At 41.1% G+C, this 10,436-nt stretch overlaps 1 long non-coding RNA gene across 13 annotated transcripts; it reads left to right on the top strand.

The window, feature by feature from the left end:
* The first annotated feature begins 1,185 nt into the window (after nt 1-1,185).
* Nucleotides 1,186-9,301, top strand: LOC124661476. Of its 13 annotated transcripts, XR_006990213.1 has the most exons (7): nt 1,186-1,248; nt 1,944-2,002; nt 2,723-2,958; nt 3,270-4,986; nt 6,251-6,350; nt 7,273-7,366; nt 7,519-9,301. It is a non-coding gene; the product is annotated as an uncharacterized LOC124661476 (long non-coding RNA). The 13 variants fall into 13 exon arrangements; XR_006990215.1 differs by lacking the exon at nt 2,723-2,958; XR_006990209.1 differs by having other exon boundaries at nt 1,944-2,958.
* The last annotated feature ends 1,135 nt before the right edge of the window (nt 9,302-10,436 follow it).

The following is a 10,436-nucleotide window of genomic DNA, read 5'->3' as shown; positions in this document are numbered from 1 at the left end:
GAGCTAAATGTATATATATATGTAAGGGGAATCTACATGTAAGGGGAATCGACTTTTGCTTCCAATATTTGTTTGATCGATCTATATATAATGAATGAACGTGTACCACTTCTAGTAGCGTACAAATATATCCAACTTTTATTTTCGAATGAAAAAAATGAAATAACAGGCGGTCGGTGGCGGGGGGGGTGCTGCACCTCTCAAACCCTAAAGCAGCAGCGTTGTGTGCCCGCCACGTAGAGGGCCTTTTGTCGCGGGTGGTAATACCACCCGCGACAAAAGGGCATGTCCCCTGCGCGCCCCGCGGCTGCCACGTGGTGGACCTTATGTCGCGGGTCGTAAGCCACCCGCGACAAAAGGTGGACCTTTTGTCGCGCCTCCCTTGTCGCGGCTGGCCGCCCGCGACAAAAGGGTCATACGACCAGCGACATCTGAAGGTATATATGATGCCCCCCCACGGGGGCCTCTGAGGCCATCCACGTTAGGCCACTCGGCGCGCGAGGGCAGGCCGCGCGGCTCAATTTCGCGTTCAGCAGTTGGGCCACGTGTCATTGCACGATTGGGCACGGAAGGCCCGCGTGAGACAAAACCGTCCATGGGCCCTGGCCAACCAGCGATGCCGCACGAACCCTATCCCTCCGCATCCTCCTCGGACGTCTCAGCCCCGCCGCCGGCCGCCTCGCCTCGCGCAGTCGCGCCCTCCTAGCCCCTCCGCTACCTCGTGCGCCTCCGCCGGCTACTCCTCTGCGCCTCTGCCGGCTCCTCCTCTGCACGTCCACCGGTTCCTCCTCTATCTCCTCCTTTGCGCCGAAACCCTATCCCAATCTTCCCGAATCCCGCAGCAGCCGCCTCCCTTGCTCCGGCGAGCCGCCGCTGGCCTCCTCTCCGGCGAGTGTTGTCGTCCGCGTCCTCCCCAATCCCCGCCCTCATCTCTCCCCCAATCCCCTCCTCCATCTCTCCCCAAATCCGCCCTTATGCTACGACGCGGGCACGGTTGCTCTCCATGGCGGCAAGGGGTCCTTCAGATGCGTGCTAGGCAAGATTGAAAGTCCCAAACTTACCTGGACATCTTCTCCCATTGATTTATTAGTTTCCAGCTTAGTACCAATTTAGTTTCTTTTCCTTCATTTGTTCTTGTATGTATTGGTTCAGAAATATGGCTTCTTATTTCGTTTTTTCGTGTGCAGGTGCAGGTTAGTACCTTCCTATTTAATAATGTGCCAAGCGGAGGTAGTGATCCAAGTTGAGGTACTGAACTCAATCTTTCGTTCCGTACGTATTTCTATTTTTGTTGCTAACATGTGTGTGCCATTCATAGAGTACACATTGTTACAAAAATTTGTCAATGTAAGGGACAACAAGGATAACATGGATGTGCTTTGCCAGTTTATGTGTGTAGCCTCTAATGTTAGTGTTATTGTGATAGTGACTATATAAGAGTACCTAGAGATTGTTTGCATAAAAGCTTCACAACTCCAGCGCTCTCTTAGTCGCTTCTCCACCTTGCTCTGAAGTAACGATTTAGTTTCTTTAAAAAAATGGAAAATCAGCTGCTACGTACATAATAGGTATCCGCAGGTATCCGATACGTATCCGCGTATCCGGCAGTATCTGATACGGATACGTGAGTTTTCTGAAGTATCCGTGCAACATAAGGCAGTTCTTTTGATTAGAGAAAAAATATGCTTTCAGAGGTCTGCTTAATTTTTATTTGTTAGTGGTAGTATTTTAATTTAACCAACTTACCGCCGAGTTAATAATATTTGAAAAACTGTCAAATACTTATTTTGTTGGCTGCAGCTTTTATATGCACTCTTTGTAAGGTCTTCAGGATATCTTGCATATGCAGTTCAACCAGTCCTGTTCCTATAATTTGTGTATCGTCATATTCGAGAAATTTTACCATGTGATGTGATGGTGTTACCTTATTGCTAGCATGGCAGGGATTGCGAGGAGAGTTGCGCAGAGGAAGGGCGAGGGAGGACATGCCAGGATCTACAAGGTAATGTTTTTTGTACAATCAGACAATTTATATGTGATCTCTCTCCTCAGCTTATTGTGACATTTTTTTGTTTTACAACAAGCTAATTTTCAAGAATAACTATTTTGTCTGAATGTTTTGATTTGCTCCATCATTTGAAAACATTAGTTAAACTGGATGGTGTTAGATATTGATTAAGAATAACTAGGTATTTTTCAAGAGTAACTAGGTAATTTTTTGTCTGAATGTTTTGTTTTGCTCACACACCAACCAAGTCACGGATGTTACTTCAGTATGAAGATTTTTTCATATCTCACCGTGTATATTTTCAGTTCATACATGTCTCCTAAAGCACCATTAGAGAAAAATCATCAAATTAATTTTATTATTTCCGTTCATGACTTCACGTAACAACAATGTGCCCTATTCGATTATTAAATCTTCATAGTGTATAGGCCCTTGGCATACTTTCCACAAGAGAATATCCCTTCATTTTACTCAACAGGTAGTATAGCACAGTTCCAACATGTGTGAAGTGGTTAACGAGCAAGTCATATAGCCTATCACATGAGCTTCAGGAGATGCTATTCTTAATCCTTGGCTATGAATTCAGTACATGTACGTCTATATCCAAGGCAGTTTAATGCTCCGAATTCTCAAATTATCAATACATGTCTTTGAGTATCGCTGCCAGAACAATCGCTCATATTGCTTTTTTACTCTTCTAATGCAATTACTTAGTAAACATCGGCAATAAAATTTCCTCCATTGGCTGCTGGATCGGAGCGGATCTTTCCCAGTGTGTTGATGGCCACAGCGGCAGAGTATTTTTCTCTTCCCAAGGCATGCGTGAGGACGAAGAGGCCATGTTTGATCCTGTGCGTGATGATTTCGGTTGTGATCTGCTGCTGGCTGTGGGATATGCTTGGACAGTGGATGTATGGGGTCAAGGTGTTGTGTGCCTTGCCCGCAACAAAGTACGGGATCTCGGTCCTTATATTGTTCACTGTAAACAGATCTTAAGTATATTTCTGTATTCTTCTATTGCTATATGACAATTTAATGTGTGGGGACTGGTTTCTTCGCTGCGAGACATGTCTTCATTTCTCAATATTATATATCTTGACTATTGGTTTGGAACAATATCTTTTAGATATAGAACATAATCGCAATATTGTTGTATCAAAGATGAGTTATTTTATATTCTTAGTGTTTCTTTCATTTTTATATTTTCATCGCAGTGGTACTAATCTTCAAGTTTCTCTCTCTTCCTCTCTTCCATCAGCAGCAAGTGAGCCCGTGGGTGGTGGTTGAGATGCGCAAGGCGTCGGTGCTGGAGCTCTGGACGATGGCGCGGGCGTTGGGATAGAGGCAGATGGAGATCTTCTCAGGCGACCCTGCAGCTGGGAGGAGGAAAATCAGCACTAGCGATCCATGTGCCGAGGCTGATGCTGGGGAGAGGGGGCGGCGCACGGAGGGGCAGGCAAAGGAGGTTCCGCCTCTGAGGAGCAGTGCTCGGCTTCTAGCAGCGCAAGTACCTGGCCTCATCCACGTCTTCGCAGTCGCTGAAGACGACGGTACGTCCATCCCTCATCTGCCTTTTATTTTTCAGGTTCTTCTTCTCTCTCTCTCTATCAAATGTGTTCTCCTAAAAATTGAGATACGAGTGGAGGTAGGCTCTTGTTATCCCGATCTAATAATTTGCTGCACTTTTGGCTGAGTCTAACCTTCAGTACCTGGTGAATAGGCTCCTATTGACATCATTTCTGGTGAGCTCCATTGCCTGGTGGGGCGAGAGATCTTTCTCACATGATAAGGCTGCGTCGATCCCTGATTTATTCACAAAGTACAACGGAGCTGCCTCTTTCTCTACTAGAACTCGATCCATTTCGCATATATGAAATAATCCATTGAAATGGCGTATTGTTTTGTAATCCAAATGTGAAGAGGTAGCTCTCGGAGGTCCACGTTAAGGAAATGACGGAGAATTTCAGCTGGTCTTATAAAAAGTGTGTATGAACAATTAACTCATTTGGGATGCTAACACCCATTAACTCATTACATGGGGTGGTTTAATATCACATTGTTTGATTATCTGATGACTTCCATTCGTGCTGCAATTAAATTCCTACATTTATGTTTCCATTATATGCTCCTTCCATTAATTTCTCCTTAGAAATCGGGTGTTCAGCAGGGAGTACAATGCTGGTAGATATGACAGGACCTGATGGATGATGACATCATCACGGCCATCTCAGGCATGTGGCAAACTCCCTCCTCACACTTGTGCAGATGGGCCAAAGTTTTATTCGTTAGGTGAGTGCCTGTCTTGATAAGATTTGTTTTTCTTGCCTTGTGATTTCGAAGCCAAGATTACAGTTTGGTAATTCGTGGTTGTAGAAGACACGAAGAAACTAGAGTTGCTCTGCCACATAGCTGGCCAAGCAGCAATGCGTAGTTACAGCTATTGGAAATAGTACTGGTACTATGGAGATCCCATGTTCCTCTCTCTCTCTCTCTCTGATCCCATTTTCTGAATCATCCATGGTGTCATAATCAACGTTTTCTTGGTTTGTAGTTACAGGTTGCAATGGGGAATAATTACAATGGTTGATGATGATTTAGAAGTGTTAGATCATATTGACTATAATTGGAGTGGAATTGGTTTTGAGTAATTTATTTTTGGTTAGGGAATATTGTCAGATAATATTAATTAAAGAATTATAGAATTGTGCAGGGCCAGCTTTTATCCCTTGATGGTTCAGGGTTGAGCTAATTGTCTTTGTTATATGGTTTATTTCAGCTCACATAAAGGAACAGAGTTTGCATCTTCTAATTTTATGGAAATCCCAGAGAAGAACTTATGGCACGATTTGTCTCCTTCACTTGTCTTGAGTTGATCCATTTCTTAAAATCTACTCTGCCCTATGTTCGCCCCCAACGGCAAAATCTGGGGCTTCGCTCTCAAGGTTCAGGGAGGCGGTAACACGACATGTAACCTGCAGGTATTGAGCCATACTCATGTAATTACTGTTTTCTTGTCATCAGCTATTGGTTATCATCACTCCAGTTTGCGATGTTCAATAATATACTCATTTGATTAATTTACCTTGTTGGTTATGCCATTTCTATAATTGTGCATTTACCATATGAGACCACATGTCCACGTTTGAGGTTATTGGCCTCAAGTGATTATTATTCAGTGATGTTCCACATATATATATTTTAAACTTACCCTAGAATAGGATATCAACAAACCAGTATCCTGATTTATTGATTTTCATGTGTACATAAAGTTAATTTTCGTATATAGAAAATCCATGTAGTTTCCAGCGGTTAATTTTTACTTTTTCTTTCATCACTGGTTAACATGGAGGTTGTTGCTTATGAAAATTATTCAGCCATTCATTTTGTGGATTTCATGTTAGAAATTGTTACCCTTCCTGAATAAGTTTTCTCCAAAGTTCCTCTGCTTAGAGAGCCATTGTCTATGGTAGATCTTGCTATTTATTTCTAGATTGTGCATGTTCTGTTTCTAAATGTAGGAACAAAGTCGAGGTTTGTTGTTTGCAAGATTAAGGGCCATCCACCTTCTATCCTATTATAGATGTTAGTAATAGAGCGATTGTAGGTCTTTTCTGTACGTGGAACATTTTTTTATGCACATGATTGAATGTTCATTTACTATAGTGTTCAAATTATGACTTGGTTTCTTAACATGTTAAACGTCACAAATCAGAGTGGATGATGTTCATCTGAAGCAAAATTTTGTATTATGTCAAGTGCCCCTCCCAAAAAAATATGTTCATACAATGAGATATCACTGTCTACATTGTTGGCAGACAAATATTCAGAATTAATGGTGGAAAACTGTAGCATGTTAATTTATTAACATCCAGTCAAATAAGCATCCATAATCTATTTGAAAGGAGACTGCCATGTCCGTTTATTTGTATCATGAAGTACATCTGCAAGGGCCTATTGTTTAGTGACCTGAAAATGTTCCGGTTGCACATGTAGAGTTAAATGGAGGGTAATGCTAAGTGAATATTTTCATATTAACAATATTCTCTTTGAGAGGTTTAGAGGCCCTTAGTTAGTATTTGATGGTGGCTATGTCCAAACAAGTTTATTTTAAGTAATCAGCATATAAATGACAAAGTTTTATGTTTATGTCTGAATATTTTGATTACTAAACAGAATTAGGAACTGAGTTTGTACTGTTTTTCCTTCGATCTGAATATGCTAAACTATCTTTCTGTCTGCCAGGGCTGTACAATTAGCAACAAAGCTGCCTTTTTCAGAGATGGTGTTAAATGATTGAGGAATCAGGTCTGAAACTACTATGCTGAATCAGTTGTTTTGCCAGGTAAAAAATTAGTTGTATCCCCAGTCTCATCTTAGCTTTATCTCTATGATAAATTATCCTGTCTATATCAACACAAAAGATCATTCTATGTCCATTGAGCTGGCTTTCATAGGTGGGAAATGAAGCTATCTGAAATCAGTTGATATTCTTACTATAGAAAATGTGTACCGTAGACCTCCTCCATTTGAAGTATTATGCAGATGCCTCTTCTTTTCTCTGTAGGCGCCTCTCTTTTTTATAGTCTATAATAAGTAGACACAGTAGGCAACCTATATTTTATCATGCCAAATACCTTTTTTAAGTAAATAATGTGGCAGTGCACGCCTATGCGCAGTATGGCTACTTTCATTTTTAGCTTCAGGCATATGTTATAATTCTAGGTTTGGACAACAAAAGATTAATGTTTAGCAACTTTATGTCCTCAAATTCTAGGATTTTAGTGGCCCAGTTCTTACTCAACATGTATTCTCTCAGATACATGTAAGAGATGAACTTGCTGCACTTTGTGCAGATCATTGATGTGATTATTGGAGTTCACCTACAAATTGTCTACCTTTACTGGTAAACAATACCACATATACATACGGTCTAACTCAAGGTTTTAGAAATTTAGAACCTAATTTTGTAGTTAGTGCCCCATCAGCCGCTGGGTTACATGAAGCTGGCAGTTAGTTTGATTGTGTTGCTTTGTCAGGTAATTTTACTACGGACAAGTACAGTAGGGCAGCTATATCCTTATTATGTTTTGCTGTTTCAGATTCATTCATTGTCGGTTCCTCCTTCACCAGTACTAATATCGTTGTTACTATGGTTGTTAATTCACAGATTCCATATATTTAGAATTTATTTTTTGTAATGTTGAGCAATTGTGTTCTTGAATGAATCTTTTATCCTTTTTTTTTACTGTGATTATATTTTGCAGGTCCAGATAAGTATCTATCCAATAATATTTAATATCACATTTGATAGTTCCAGATTTTAGAAGATCATTTGGTGCATATGCCTCTATGGATTTGGTAAGTAAACGGTAGTTTTACAACTATAGTAACTGTTGGGTAGTGATTACAGATGATGTGCATGATAAGGTGTATCAGCTTTTCCTCTTTATCTCATCTTATTGTTTCTTCATTTTTCTTTGTAAATGACAAAGAAGGGTTTTCTTTTGTAGCCTGCTGGAATTATTAATCGAGAAAAGTTGGTCAATAAGTGGTATTGTCACATTTTGTCTAGAGAGACTGTTGATCCAAGAAGGGAGAAGAGCAATGAGAATATCGAGTTTGCACATAACGTAAAACAAGATTTTGGGATCTTCGACATATTTTATGAATCATTTATGCTTGTTTATTTTTTCTGGTAATAGCACGCTTAATGACTTAATTTTATTCAATCTCAAAATGTCTTCTTTCTTGCTTGGGAGTGTGCAGTTAATAGTGAAAGATCATATGATATGAATAGTCTACATATTTCATTATTGCATGCTCCCATGGTATAATTCCCTGCTTGTTGTTGGTTCATTTTATTTATAAGAACAACTGTATATATGATTCCTGTACGCACTTTTTGATATCTCATGATTTTGTTCCTGGTGGTGATCAATTACTAGAATATATAATAAGTTGTTTATGTTAATAGTTAGCACTTACTTGCTTTGTGATCTTTGAAAACTTTTCTTGCCAGAAATGATGCCGCTTTTGTTGCTATGCTAGATTTTGGATTTTTATTTTGTTTTAACTAATTATATCATCGGACATTCAGATAATGATGGTAAGGTTTCAGGTAATACACGTTATACTTATTATCCTTAGAAATTGACATCCTGATGTTGCTTGTGTAACTGGGTATTGAGATCTTTATGATATTTTGTCACTTCAAGTTGATGTCCATGACCAGAACTATATTAGTAAAAACTAGGCCTATTTCTTATATATGTTTTATGTGTGTAAATGCCCCCTCAGTTCTTGTTTGTTCTGCATACATTTGTTTTGATATTGTTAAACGGACTATTCATGTGATGTTGGTTTGTCGTACATCTGCGGTGAGCAGTTAGTTCAGGTCACTATACTTAAATTTTTTAGTTCAGGCTATTGCCTTTAAAAAGATTAGCGGATCCCACTCCGGCCCATTTCCTGTAAATTTTTGTATTAGATTGCCTAATTTCACTTTCCATAATATATGCTCCTCTTTTTACGATTAGACAATAATACTTGAATTATTAGGTATTCTTGATGTATCCTTTCTTTTGACCTGTACTGTATCCTGTTGTTATGAGTTATGACTTACTTCTGCTATGTTAGGAGTGGATATTAGAGCAGTGTGTACAGGGAGGCTGAACTTGCTAGCCAGAGGAATGAAGTAGACAGTTGCTTTTTATTGTGCCATTATATTTACAACATAGGTCTATATTATCTATTGTGAGTATCAATGCCACTTCATACTTTAGACATTTACAGACAGAAAGCTTCAGCAGTATGAGCAGCATCGACAACTACTTGATGGAAGCATGGACCCGGCCAAGTGCCTCGGTTTAGGTGTTTAGAGATGAGCTGGGATTTGTGGCCGGTTAAGGTGCTGATCAGTGCTGATCATATGGAGCATGTGTCTCCACACTGAAGCAAGGCCTGCCTACAATCACCGTTTCAGGCTCAAATCTGGTGGTATTTCTGGCGTTCGAAACTGACTCACAACTTGTGGTGCAAGCGATCAAGGGAAGCGAGCAAGACTTGGCTTGGAATGGTGCTATGTTTAGGCAGATTAAATTTCAGATTTCATTAAACTTCTCTGTTCTCAATATTTCATTGAATCAAGTGGCAGACGCCACGCTATGGCATCCTAGGACTCAAGAGACAGTAGGCATGTAGGACTGCAGGAAAGCGACTGAAAATATGTTGTGTTCTTTTGCTCCTCTTCGTCAACTAATAATTTTTAAAACGGATAATCATTCGATTTTATTTTATACTTGCTTATCATAGAAGTTTACGAATGTATGTGAAAAGAATATTGACACAACCTCCACAGGGTCGTGCGCCAAGGCGCACATCAAAATCTAGTTAGGCCTGTTTTCCACTAGTGACCGGCGGCCACCGTGCTCCAAAACCCTGGCCTAGGGTTTGCTGTTTTTTTTTTAGTTTAAAGCCCATATAGGGCTTTCTTTTGTGTAAAAATTGCCTAAAATAGGGCTAAGTTTAATGAACCACTAGTTTAAATTTACTTTTTTGTTGTTTTCCTTTTTCATTTTTATTTTCTTTTATTTTTTTACATTTGTGCTGCGTCTGTGCGTTAGGCGCAGCGTGCGACCCAAACGGACACGCAGACGCGAAGCGCTGTCCGGGTGTCCGCGCGGTCACCCAAACGACCTAAAACGGATGACCCAGCGCGATCGCAGGGTTGGAGATGTCCTTCTAGCTGCAAACGTGGGCGCTACGAAGAAAATGGCACGTGCACTGGAGAATAGTCGCGGCGCGGTGCGTCTGCACCTTTCACCTTCACTGTCATCACCTGGGGGTGCGAAAGGACGTCAAGACCCACCACGGTGACCTTCAGGTACGGTGCCACGCTATTCACGCCGGATCCTACCACCAGAGCACAGGAAAACAGAACGTGTGTCACTGACTTTGTGGTCCCAGCACGATGGATGTACAACAAAGTAAGCAGCAGCAGCGAAGGTGATTGATTGATTTTAAGAATGTATAGAGCAGATGATTGAATTTAGGTGTTCACTATATATCTTATGTACACCTGCAAGTATTATTCGGAAACACATTCGGTTGATCTGGGGATGGCTCAATGGCTTTGCAAGCACGAAACAGGTCGACAAGTTGCAATTGTCCCATTTGGATTGTGCTAGCTTGCTTGATTCAACTTTGACTAGCTATGACCGTATATATGCCACCATGCACGACCACTCACTGCATCCATCCACAGCTCCACCACCCGTACATGTCGCGGCCACCAGCGATGAGCAGCACCAACAAGGGAACCATCAATGGCGCTGCTGGAGCCGGTGGCGGTGGTGCTGGTACGACGGCATCCGCACCGAGGCCACACTGGAGGAGCAGGGACGCTTCCGCCACCGTCGTTTATGTCGTC

This window comes from Lolium rigidum, chromosome 6 (assembly GCF_022539505.1).
Source record: "Lolium rigidum isolate FL_2022 chromosome 6, APGP_CSIRO_Lrig_0.1, whole genome shotgun sequence".
Classification (NCBI taxonomy): domain Eukaryota; kingdom Viridiplantae; phylum Streptophyta; class Magnoliopsida; order Poales; family Poaceae; genus Lolium; species Lolium rigidum.
Note: the sequence above shows the minus strand (reverse complement) of the source record. Positions and strands in the feature narration are given on the sequence as shown.